The sequence below is a fragment of the Megalobrama amblycephala genome, linkage group LG6 (genome assembly GCF_018812025.1).
Source record: "Megalobrama amblycephala isolate DHTTF-2021 linkage group LG6, ASM1881202v1, whole genome shotgun sequence".
NCBI lineage: Eukaryota > Metazoa > Chordata > Actinopteri > Cypriniformes > Xenocyprididae > Megalobrama > Megalobrama amblycephala.
The window spans coordinates 26072998-26086383 of NC_063049.1; the positions used below are offsets into that span (position 1 = coordinate 26072998).

The following is a 13386-nucleotide window of genomic DNA, read 5'->3' on the forward strand; positions in this document are numbered from 1 at the left end:
TCAATTGCGTCAGTACAGTCAAATCAATAAAATTGCTGAATAATATTATTACTTTATTGAACTGAATCAACACTGAACTGACTTCAGCTGAACACTATTGTCTTTTTAGAGATGCTTTACAGCACGACTGAATGCTGTTTGCATGATTGAGCATTATTTCCTGTTGATCACTGTAAACCTGCTTTGAAATGATCCAAATTGTATAAAGCGCTATATAAATAAAAGTGACTTGACTTAACTGCTCTTTCTGGCAGTGGAATCTCTGACATTAAAATAAAAGCATTAGAATCATAATAACTTTTGAAATGCAAGGAAGAGAAAGTCACTGAATGTGAAAATAGCAAAGCAACAAAAGGAAATGCAGGAAAAAATAAAAGGTAAACAAAAAGACCTTACTGTGTGAAACGAAGCAAAACAAATTCTAAACATAAATGAATAGAAGAAAAGGGAAGGCAGCAGGGGAATAAACAAGTTAAAATCTATAAATCTGCAGCCATTCATTTTCTTATGCAAACCGCTTGTGTCGGAATGAAAAGAGGAATTTGAACTCATTCCATAGTGAGCAGGAAACTAGAAATGAGGGAGACACTGTACAACAAAAAATGTAGTTTGGGTTTCCTGATGACATTGCCACTCACGCTCTTAAGATCATCTTAACTAACAATGTGCTTTATTTTACAAAGTTTTCTCAATGGCATGTCAGTTGCTTGTTAAGTAAACATGAAGTTCACTTGTTATGGGAGCTTTTTTGACTAACCTCCGCCCACAGGAATACACAAGAGTTGCGTTTGTAGAGTGTGTTTGTCGGCATGTCGTCGAAACGCTGTTATTTTCATCCCGCAGTCCAATCACCGGGTCTGATTCCGGCTCAAATTGATAGGGTAAATTAAAGACATGTTTACAATAACACTGAGCGCATGCATCTCCACATTATGGTAAGAGGTGTGACCTTTCCGGGCAAGATGCGCTAAACTGCTGTCGAATCACACTATATTGCACACTATAAACACAATCAAAGCTTCAAAAAAAACATGAAAAACGGGACCTTTAACTCTGGAGATTTTGCTATGTAGTAAAATACATAATTATGACATTGCTAAGTTTTAGAAATGTTTAAGTTACCAGAGCATACAGTTGTGTTCGTTTTGTCAAAAAATTTAAATGCACACTGCAGACTGCAATGTCACATTCGTAGATCATCTGGTTTGAGGTGCAAGCACTGGATAATTGCTACTTCCACTATGCAATATGTGACTGCCACAAAGGTTTATCTTACTGTCTATCATCTTAATTAAGATTTTTTACAGGACAAGCTCAGACTGCAGAGTGGGACTAAAATCTTTTTCTTATATAAGCTTATAATTTTATTATTTTTATGATTGTTTTAAAATATAGTGTACACTGACCAAAATGAATTAATAGCTTTTATTTTGTTTATCTTCGTTTCTGAAAGAAAAGTTTAAAAGTTTTAAAGTCCATTTAAGTTACACATAATGGACCTGTACACGTAATGGCCTAATTCATTTATGAATATTTTTAGGTACTACTCAGATAACGATGCTTTTGGGAAAAGGGAAATTTGCAAGCCAAAACGCTTAAATATAATTTAAAACTTCCCAAAAACTTTTTTAACTTCAGCAGCAGCAATAAGAGAATATTCTTGCCTGAGCATAACTCAGCACTTTTAGAGGGTCAATCCAGGAGGACTCTCAAACAGCAGGATATTTACTGAGACACTTAGTTCAGGATAGATTTGATTTATCATTGCAATTTTAGAACTCTTCCAGAATCAGCACAAACCTTTTGTATTGTAGCTTTAAAACAGTAGCTTGGAAGTTTTGCTGTTTAGAAAGAGATGTGTGTAATGAGGCTTGAAGTACATGTACATATACAGATCTGAACAGAACAGCACAAATACATTGTTCTAACTGTCATTTAATACTGCATGCTGAAGCTGAAACTAAGATTTAAATGGAGAAATGTAGATGGCAGAACCAAGCCAGAGTGACATAAATGAGAATCTGCACATTTATAGCCATTCTAAACTAAAATGAACTGTGGCTTGTCCATTATTAATGAACAGAATAATTACCAAGGTTTATTGAAACCAACATTTTTCTAAAAATGTGAAAAACATTGTATTAGAGCATTTGAAAAACACAAATTTCAGCTGGACACAGCACAGACTTAACAAAGTGACATGACTGGTGGGAATATCAAAGAGAGGCAATTGAACACTATAACAGGATCACAGGGGACAATGTCCAAAGACTAATCTAGTCTGTTTATTTATTTATTTATTACTGCAAGGGATGTGAAACTTGTCAAAACTTTATGTTCCATGAAAAGAAAATGTTCAAAGAGGTTTAACAGGCAAAAAGGGGAATTGGGGGCAGATATAAATAAGCTGTAATTGATAACTTGCAGAGATAAAAGACCTCTTAAATTTAAGCTGACATCCTAATTGTCCATTACTTATAATCTTATCAAAAATAATTCCCAACTCTCCAACTGAATATTTAGATTTGGCTCTAAGGTTTACCAACTACGACATCATTAAAGTGCTTGTAAAAGAGCTGTAAAAATGTATGAATATTAATTGCTGCTTCACCTAACGAGGAGCTATCATTTCAGTAGAGAGATAAATGAGTTGTGGTCTTGTGGAGGGCGCTGCAATTAGAAGCCAGTGTTCAAGATCAAGCCAGTTTAACGCTGAGCAGCATCCAGTGACCTGTGAGAGGCAATGCCAAAGTGAGTGTGTGTTTCTACTACACATACAGTTTTCCAGGAACATGCCTCCAGTTTTTAACACACATCACATTTATACTTATACATTGTATTGTGTTTTAGGGTTAAAGGAAATGTCTGTAAACTTAATAGATAATGTCCTAGAAAAAAATTACCAGTATATTTTCTGTTTTTCTACAGATTTTTTTCTTACAATGAATGGTAAATGTGACCACACTTTACTTACAAAAAACATAAGACAACATAAGAAAAACATCTTTGTAGGTCCAGTAGAAGAAAACAGAACAAGAAGGGTTACATTCTAACATGAATAATGCACAAGAACAAACCTCTTCCGGAAGCTCAAACGTGCTGCATAACCAATGAATTCTGTTCTTGTGAATTTCAGGTTAGGTTGAGCTTCTGCTTATGTTCGCTGATCAATGCAAGTAAAATTAAAGCCTAAATTAAAGGGTACATAACACACAGTTTCTGCCAATCTCATGTTAACCTTAGTACTTATAGAGTAGTATTGCATCCTTCATATCTCCAAAAAGTCTTTAGTTTTATCATATTTATAAAAGATAGATACGCTGTACCGACTCTTTCCGAAAAAAGCCGAGCTCCTGGAGGCGTGCCATGGGCAGAGCTAAAGAGTCACGAGCACACACAGGTTTTGTGTAGCGATTCTCTGCAAGCTGCGACATCATTATAAATAAAAAGGAAACGAAAATGTTTATGTTGTTTACATTATATGCACTTGCGCACTGACATTTGATGCAGTTTTACTCAAGCCTGCGATCTGCAAATCCAGTGTCCAACTGGGACTTGTTTACAAAACATCTGTCACCGAAATTCCGGGAACAAACAAACATACGTGCACAACTCCATTGCTGCCCAAGAAAAACAAACTGCATCCACTGTTCCCTTAACGCTGGGTTCTTTGGGGAGCTGAAAAAAGGTTCTTTCCCTCACAACCAAAAACATGCTTCTTTGGTGACACTGTTGAAAAATGTGTCGGTTTCCATAACCGAACAAAGCTCTTGCTCTGGGTGATGTGTGCGCACGCTTATCAGGGAGAAGTGCCCATATGAGGAATTCTGCCCTTTATTACGTAATACAGGGCTGTACTTGAAAAAAAACTTTACGAAACTTCTCTGAACCAGAAGGAGTGTATTTGGCACAGAAATACTCCGTCATACGCCCGACTCGTGTTTTGAAACTTTCGCCATGTTTAGCATGAGAATGTAACTCTTTAACAGTGTAAATACGTCAGAATGCATGAAATAGCATTAGACCCCCCCTTTAAATCTGTTTATCATAACAAGCGATAAATTCACTTTAGAAAATTTGGACTAAATCACTCGATTCATATATGGATTTGTTTTTGAAGCGTCAAAGTGGCAGTTACAAAGGCAGTCCATGGAAGGAAATCTGACAGCATTCTGTCATCAAAAAGATACATTTTACATTAAAACTGACAAAATCAAAGCCATAAATCTAAACCAGCTGTGCTCCAAATTTGATTTGATATCTCAAAAAAATAAGCTTTCAGTAAGATTTTGTTTGGGCACAATCAGTGTCAGTCCTAACCTTTATGCTCACATACAGCACACACTGTGAGTTTCTAAAATAATTCAGAAAGATGAACCTGTTATTGGTTATGTGCTCTATGTTGACCAGTAATTCCTAAAATGATCTCTGCCTCAGGAAAATATACCTCATTGTCTGAAGACAATGTGCAGAATTCAGTCTCTTTCATTGTCTTGAGGGCTTTTTTTTCCTCCTCATATTTCCTCTCTCCTTCTCTTCTGGCCATGTGAGACGGACTTCATCATGTTACCCTTAATAAACCGAAGTCACCGCCATTTCTCTCTTTTTAGCTGTGCAATAGAGGTGACTCATCCACTGATTTGCTCTCTGCAGATAAGAACACTTCCCTTTTCATTCATGATTTTGACTAAAGGGGAAAACAAGCTTGAAAACAACCTACTGTCTTCAAGCATTCACTACAGCGTGATAAATAGACCAAAATAGTGGAAGGACAGAACAGATTTAATTATCCGTCATGATAAAAGAAGAAAAGGACAAGAGAAAAGCCCTTCTTTTTGTCCAGACATCACATATCCTATTGAGTAAGCTTAATGCTGGGCGTATTGTGTGAAAGACACATTATTGAGATATTTCTGTACATTTAATGATCAATTCAGACACTATATCTATGGTCATTTATGAAATATCTGTGTGTGTGTATAAAAGAAAAGAAAGGCTGGCACTACTAGTGATCTTCAAATCTTTCTTCAAACAGCTTGAAACCACTGATACACACAAAAACCTACAGGGTAAAGACCTTGATTTAGATCTTAATATTTCCTGACACTGAGCGGTGGACACAAAGTTTTCTGTTCGAGCTAGTGTGCATTAGTGTGTGTGTGTGTGTGTGTGTGTGTGTGTGAGAGAGAGAGAGACACTCTCTGCCCCAATGCCATCTCACACTGAGCCAAGTGTTATCACAAAACGACTTGTTCTTCAAAAACATGACTGAGACATAACATTCTGCCAACATTATAAGACAACGGCTGCAGACAGAGAGAACTGGCGATTGGGATTCAATGTTTGATGATCAACAATTGTTGCTCCAAGATGCATAAACACATACACTTGCACTCAAATAACACAAATAACATTTCAACATGGCTTTGACTAGTCAGATTATTTACATATATGAAGACTTCAGATGCAAAAGTCTCTAAGTGCCATCTGAAATTTTCGGTAACACTTTATTTTAGGGTCTTTTAACTAGTTGCTTATTAGCATGCATATTACTAGAATATGGCTATTTATTAGTACTTATTAAGCACATATTCTGCATGACCTTATTCTACATTCTTAATTCTACCCAATACCTAAACTTAACAACTATAACTTACTAACTATTAATGAGCAGTAAATTAGGAGTTTATTGAGGGAAAAGTTGTAGTTAATAGTTGTGTGTGTTCCCTATTCTAAAGTGTTAACAAAGTTTCTTCTAAAATAAGCATTTTTATCAAGCATGTATGTTTATGTTCAGTTATTTCACTTTATTGGCAATGAAAAGGACCTATTAATTGCCATTAAAGTGAAACTACTAAACCTAAACATATACGAGCTTGATAAAAATGCTAATTTTAGAAGAAAATTTCAGACAGCACCTAGAGGCTTTTGAATCTGAAGTCTTCATATCATCTCTCTCTGTTAATGTTCTGTCAGGACAGGATACCTTTTTGAAATTGAGAATTGAGCTGAAGATGAATGCCAGCTTTGAATCATTATTGTTTCTGTGCCAAAATATTCCAGACTCCCTTTATTATATTCTCTGCAGCAAAAAAAATCACCTCACTTGGTTGTCTATAAGAGTTCATTACAGGATAAATGGCCCTAGATCTCTCCAAGAAAGAGACACTGTTTAAATCAAGACAGTGTTTGTGTAATCTATCTTCAAGGGCAGAATTATTTTGATTATAAATAGATAAAAGCACTCTGGATTCAATGTACTATCAAAGCACAGCGGTACAGCACTTTCAACAGGATTCATTGTTGCGCATGAGTGTCATCACTTCTGCAAGCTGTAACCAAATTGACTAAGACTAGAATACACCTGTGTAATACACACTACCATTTAAAAGTTTGGAGTCCATAAGATTTTTAAGTGTTTTTGAAAGACATCTCTAATGCTCACCAAGACTGCATTTATTAAAAAAAAAAAAAAAAAAAAAAAAAAAGTAAATACAGTAATATTGTGAAATATTATTATTACAATTAAAAAAAAATATATATATATATATATATATATATATATATTGTAATATATTTTGAAATGCAATTTATTCCTGAGATGGAAATTCCAAAGCTGAAATTTTAGTAGCCATTGCTCCAGTCTTCAGTGTCACATGATCTTTCAGAAAAAAATTCCAATGTTTATTTGGTGCTCAAGAAAAAAATCTTATCAATATTGAAAACAGTTCAGTGATTAATGGTTTTTGTGGAAACCATAATACCTTTTTTTTTGTAAGAACATTACTGTCACTTTTGATCAATTTAATGCATCTACCCTGTAATACATAAAAATATTAATTTGTTTAAAAAATATATTAAACTCTGGTATTTGAAACATGTTTTGTGTATGTGAGACAAAAATGGTGAGAAAGCAGAGATGGTCATTCTCCATAGTCTTTAACAGTTTATTATGGAGTGGACAGATTCTCCTTTGTTATATCAAGGAAAAAAATATGTTCAGATGGATTGTATGGTCAGGGGAAAAGAGGCATAGATGCTCTCAGCGGACAAAACAAACACTCGCAGCTCTGTACAAATCTGACAGGAGCAAATCCATCTTTCTAAACCCTCAGCTACCTTATACCAGCTTTTATTATCTGATCCAAGTTAAAACAATTATTTGTCAGTGTAAACATGTAAAGTCTATATTTGAGTGACAGGTATTAAAAAAAGGCACTAGACTAGGCTAATCAGTCCTTGACATTTCTTTAGTATCAATGTGCCCTTGCTATATTCATGCAAGTAAATATTCATTAAGTGCAATCTTCATGCAAACATTATTTTTTCCATCATGAAGCATTCAATCATGGTAAACACTTAGGGTCTCACACTTAGGGTCTCATTCATGAAATATATTTCGTAAACATATGAGTAAATTCTGAGTAATTTGCTCGTAAAACAGACCTTCCCAAAAAATCTCCTCCGGATTCACAAACGCTTTGTAAACATTCACAAATGTGTATTCACAAAACATTTTATCTTACCACTAAGAGTTCTCCTACACAGCAGTAAAAGTTCTTAATTAAGAGTTTCCTCTTAAAATCTATTCACAAAGCTGCTGACATAAACTTTTACTAAGGAACAAAGAGAAGTCTTTAGCTAAGAGTAAGGGCGGGGTTGACCTCATTGCTTTGGATTATGTCAACACTTTTACTATATGCACACAGTGACTGGCTGATAGGCAGTGATTGTAGAATGAGGTATATTCAAATAAAGCTTTTTAAAATAAAAATGTTGCTACATTTAAATAAAGATTTTAAAATGTAGGCTAAATGTCACCAATTAAACAAGTATATATACAAGTACAAGTATAGCCTCTTACATGTCTGCATATCGAGAGATTGCATAATTCAGGTGACAAATGATGTTTTATAAACAAAGTTCGGGAGGAGCACGTTCTAATCATCTCGAGAGGAGGCATATATACATAGCCAACTCACCTAGTTACCTCAACAATTTCCTGCATCCCTCCGCCACCACGACTCATAACACTCGGCTGGTTCCTATTCCCAGCCGGGGGGAGTACTCTGTGTTTGGGCTAAATTCTGAGCTCGGAGCATCTCCTCAGACTCCACGCCAAATATGCTTATTTTACCATTTTTCTCTATTCGATCATTTGTGAGTCATCCGATCATTTCGATCAAGTGTGAGCTCGTGAAACAACTGAAACATGAGACATTATTTTCTTATTTATTTATTAAAGATTTATTTTTGGTGTTTTTGCCTTTTTATTATACAGTGAGGAAACAGGAAGTGAAGCAGAAACAGAAAAATGGGGGCAGGATCGGGAAAGGTCCATGACAAAGACAGCCTCTGCGCCGCATGCTATGCGTCGGTTTTCATTTATACTTCTGCATCGTTGTCCGCATTGATGTGCAACATGCAGACCGCTAGTAGGCAGTGTACGCGGTGAGTATCAAGACAACAGCCAAAGAAAAAGCAACTTGGCAGCAAATTAGCAACGACTTTTGTTGCAGCTTGATGGCCCATCCCCTGAAAGTGTTTTTTCATTTCTATGGAAGTTGAAAATGCTCGCTCTTCTCCGCTCGCACCATGCCAGTTTTTTTTACCTGAGGGAGGGTTCTAGCAGACCAATCACAGCTAATTGATGCGTTGTTACATTTTTGAAGAGGTGCACATCAAGGCTACGCCGTAGGCTACTCGTGCTACACACAGCCTACGCCGTAGCTACGGCGTACACTTAACGCAGAAGTATAAATTAGCCTTCGTTCCCTCGATTTATAAATCGTGCGCAAAATTGATGCTACTAATTCGTTCCCTCGATTTGCAGCAAATGAACGAAATAGTAAAGGACAAGGCAAACGAAGGCGTGAAATATTATTATGGTACACATAGTGCATGAAAATGTAGTGTCATCAGTTTACCTAAAAGAACAAAGAACTGTTTTAGTTTTATGCATCATTTACACGTGGTAGAGAGCAGGTGTACATTTCTTTTGTAACAGCTAACTTTTTGAAAATATGAACATTTTCATGAATCTGAAAATTTATGTCAGAACGATTTGCTACATAATTCGTTCTGCTCGTTTTCATGAATGAGGCCCTTTATGTGGTAGCCTATAGCCACATTCATGCCAAGATATAAATTTGAAGGCACATAGGAGTTATTACTGTGGCAGTAAATGCAAGTCCAAATGAGTTTAGTGTCAAGTGTTTAACTCACCTCATGGACCAGACACCAGTGGCATGACGACATAGAACTTGTGATGAAAGTTACCCCAGCCATCGGCAGACTTGAGTCTTGTAGAGGAGTCTGAAGGTCCAGATGAGAGATTTCCAGCTATTTCCAGTCCAGAAGTTAATTTTCCACCAACAGGGGTAGAGAAAATAATTATGTTCCGAATCTAAAATAAGAATAAGTAGGCTATCCATAGACGTAAATTACAGAGGTTCAAGTTTGTGTTGACCTCTTCCTTGTAGATCACACAGTGTCCTCCAGTAAAGGTGCAAAATGTAGATGTTTAAATGTACTTATTACAGGAATTATAATTCCGGTTGACCAATCGCGACATTCAGTGGATAGACGTTTTCAGATACTTCTATATTGCTTGTAGTCTATGGCAACGCTGTATATCAGCCCGAGCATCCTGGTAACTCGTATCCTTCCGCGGACTCGCGCGCATTCAAACGCAACTGCGGCGCCACTGTGTCTCAGTTATCGATTGTATTGAAAATGGCATTAGAGCAGTCTTTTATAGTTAAACACATTTTTCGTTACTTAAAATAAAACAAACATTAACTGATACAAAAATAAAATACAAAAAATACAAAAAACTTATTTTATGTCATCTAATTATGTTAGCCGAGGCAACATTTCTCATTTTAATTTAGGTTAATTTGATATAGCTAGGCTATACTAAAACTGAAGTAAAAATAATTCCTATATTAGCCACATATTACTGTTTTACATTTTTTTTAAAGATAAAATCAGTTCACATTTCTTTACAAGTAAAGTATAAAATAGGCTAATGTAAATTCATATTCATGCCTACATATTTATGTACTTGGTTAGTGGCTGTGTAATAAGTGGGATAATTTACATAATAATTTAGTAATTTAGCCTCATAGAACTTTATAGAACAATGGAAAAATCACAACAATAGGCTACAATGTACCAATCCCCCACCCCTTACACAACTGAATGCTCTTACAATCATTTTTATTACAAAACTAAATGAGTCTCCATGTAAATTACTATAATTATTTATGCTGATTATATTACTGTATTACTGTAATTATTTTATAATTGAGTACTTTGATGATGGAACTAACAAAGGCTCTAAAGATTCAGTAGGGTAGACAGAAACACATAGTGAGCAGGTGAGAAGTCCTTAGAGAGTCTGTTACTGCTAATAGCACATTACCAGAGAGAGAGAGAGAGAGAGAGAGAGAGAGCAGACATGCCTCCAGGCTTCAGCTCAACCATGTGATCAAAGAGACCCTAAAAGTAGATCATCATTCACAACTAGAACAAATGATGAGAGCAAGTCTTTAATATATATATCATTTAGACTAACAAAAAAGAAAAAAAGAAATCAGATTTTCATCACAGTTAATTCTGTAGAAGAGAACAATAGTATCATGTGAAATTGAGAAGATTAGGAATATAGACCAACACATATTTAATATGCTATAGTGAAGCTGGGGGATCATCACTTCATTTACACTCCTGTTGCATTATGGGAACGTGTTGGTGGACTAAAGACAGTGATGTGATTGAATGAGTCAGAGATTGCCATAGAGACGCTGGCCACCCTGTTGTGATTTACTGATGAGCCATTATGTGCCCTCTTGAGGTGCGTGTGTGTGGGTGCGTGTGTGTGTGTGTGTGTGTGTGTGCATGCCTAGGTGCTGAAAGACTTACAACCAGTTATTTCTGCAAGTTTTGATTTCAAAATATGTGATGTTGTAAATTCTTTTGGAAAAATCATTTTGTTTAGGCTAAAGTAATATTTTTAATTTTGATATTTATTAATATTTAATATTTTATCATGTTTTAAAGCTATAAATAATATCATTAATATATAAATTATTATGTATAAAATTGGTTTGTTATATAATAACTATTAGAAAATAAGAAATAAAATAAAACATTTAGTCATGTTTATAATCAGTGGAACAAAACAAAATACAAATACACTACCATTTTTGAAGTTGTATATGCTGCATTTATTTGATCAGAAATACCGTGAAATTAAAACAGCTAATTTTAATATGTTTTCAAAATGTTATTTATTCCTGTGATGGTAAAGCTGAACATTTTCTTCTAAATTCTAATATGCTGATTTAGTGGTCAAGAAACATTTCTTATTATTATCAGTGTTGTGCTGCTTAATATTTTTGTGGAAAATGTGATACTTTTTTCAAGATTTTGTGAGAACAGCATTTATTTGAAACAGATATATTTTTGTAATATCCTAAATGTCACTTTTGATCAATTTAATGTGTCTTTGCTGAATAAAAATATGAATTTCTATTAAAAAAAAAAAATCTTACTGACCCCAGATTTTTGAATGGTAGTGTATATACAAGACACATTCTCTGAAACAAGTCTTAATACCTAAAGGGCATTTTGCTTCAAAGGTAAATTGATCTTGTTTTAAAGGTACTGAGATGTTTTACTGAAACATCTTTCAACATATTGTACACTGAGACGTTCTGTTGGGAATTAGTCAGTCTTGAACACAGAACAAGCACAAACTATTACATCACAACAGATTGAATTTAGTTCTTTTCCCCCTGGATGAATAAGGTAACAAGAGATTCAGAGATGTGGGAAGATGTCTCTTACCCATCGACCAAGTGTCACAGGGATGTGTTTCATAATCGTGGGATTTTGACAAATTATTTTAAAGAGGTTGGCCTGCTTTCCAAGATACACTAATTAAATGACTAAGAGGACGAAGAGTGGAATGAAAAACAGAGAATGAAAGGAGTCTCTGCTTGATGCGAGTAGCCTGTGTTTGTATTTTAAGGGTAGTAAATGTTGAATGTGACGTGTGATGTGAAAATAGTCAGCATTGTTTTTGCGCAGTTGTTCATGTGACAAATGTTTTTATAACCTTACAACCGAGCAAGGTTTATAGACAAGAGCATGTGGCTGCAGCGTTCTGTTTGTAAAATCGGTGAACTGAAGCAACGCAGAACAGCTCAACTGTCTGTCATAGTTCACCTCTGAGAGCCTTAATCATTCTTTCCTCCAGCTCTTCTTTCGTCCTTCCCTATTCACCCCACAACTTGCCAAGAGCATGGACAGAAGAAAGCTAAAAGAAGAAACACACAAAGATGTACTGTTGGAAGGGTTTGTGAAGGTAAATTAGGCAGAAAGATAATAAATTATTGTGTGATTCACTAGCAGCTAATTCATTAAATTACAAGCAGGAAAATTTCTAAAATGCCCTGACACGTTAGCTCACCTAGGTACACTTAACATTAGTACACATTAACATAGTGTTTCAAATAGTCATGCACTGACTCACCATGCTGGACACAAACTGTGAATAGACTGAAAATAGACTTCTCAGTTTGTGCTTTTATACAGGATCTGAACCAACTCTGAAAAGATTAGGATAGTTGATACTCTTCAAATGTATCTGAATCTACCATCGATCCACTATCAGAACAGATACGAACAATTATTGCATTTTTAATACATTTTCATGGATGATTTTGGCCTGATTCTACATTTGTTTGGACTAATGTCAGTAATTTGCACATATTATACAAATAATAAACAATTAAATAAAATGTGATGGGTGTCTTATGGTAACAAGATATGGATGTTCAGCTGGCTGTCAGTTGAATTAATTCATGGAATATAAAATCATTAAAGATGCTGTGCTGGCCAATTAGTATTGATGCGCCATCTGGTGGCCAATGTTAAATCAACCGAACTTGCACCTGGGCCCTACAAGAAATATATTCATAAAATGTACTGAGGACAAAGTAAGATTTCAGTGCTCAGAATAGCAGTATAATAAGGCGGTGGACTGATTTTAGAGCTAAAAAGAGAAACTAATTCAGAAGTATAGAACTACCTTTTTACAAGAGGCTATACACATTCAAACAAATTACTAGTGTTCCTAGGAACACTTACTGGGATGTATGAGCTATGTGCTTATTCAAGCAATTTATGTAGCTTGTCTAGATTGTATTTCTGTTATGAACCACTATAAATAAATGTCCAAACTATCATTTCTGAAGGAAATACCTACAAAGTAACAAAAGAAAAGTTAGATAAAAAACAAAGATAAATAAAGGAGAGACTGAAATTGATGATAATGTGCATAATAAATAGATAAGGCATCTTCTGAGCCCAGTGTTC

The 13386-nt window shown here is 35.2% G+C and overlaps 1 protein-coding gene across 1 annotated transcript in view; it reads right to left on the minus strand.

The window, feature by feature from the left end:
- htr2aa (5-hydroxytryptamine (serotonin) receptor 2A, genome duplicate a) overlaps positions 1-9729 on the minus strand; it is a 68620-nt gene extending 58891 nt beyond the window's left edge. Inside the window, exon 1 of the mRNA XM_048193586.1 lies at positions 9226-9729. The gene's annotated coding sequence lies outside the window, so the exon portion shown is untranslated. The remainder of the gene's footprint in view (positions 1-9225) is intronic.
- Between the last annotated feature and the right edge of the window lie 3657 nt (positions 9730-13386).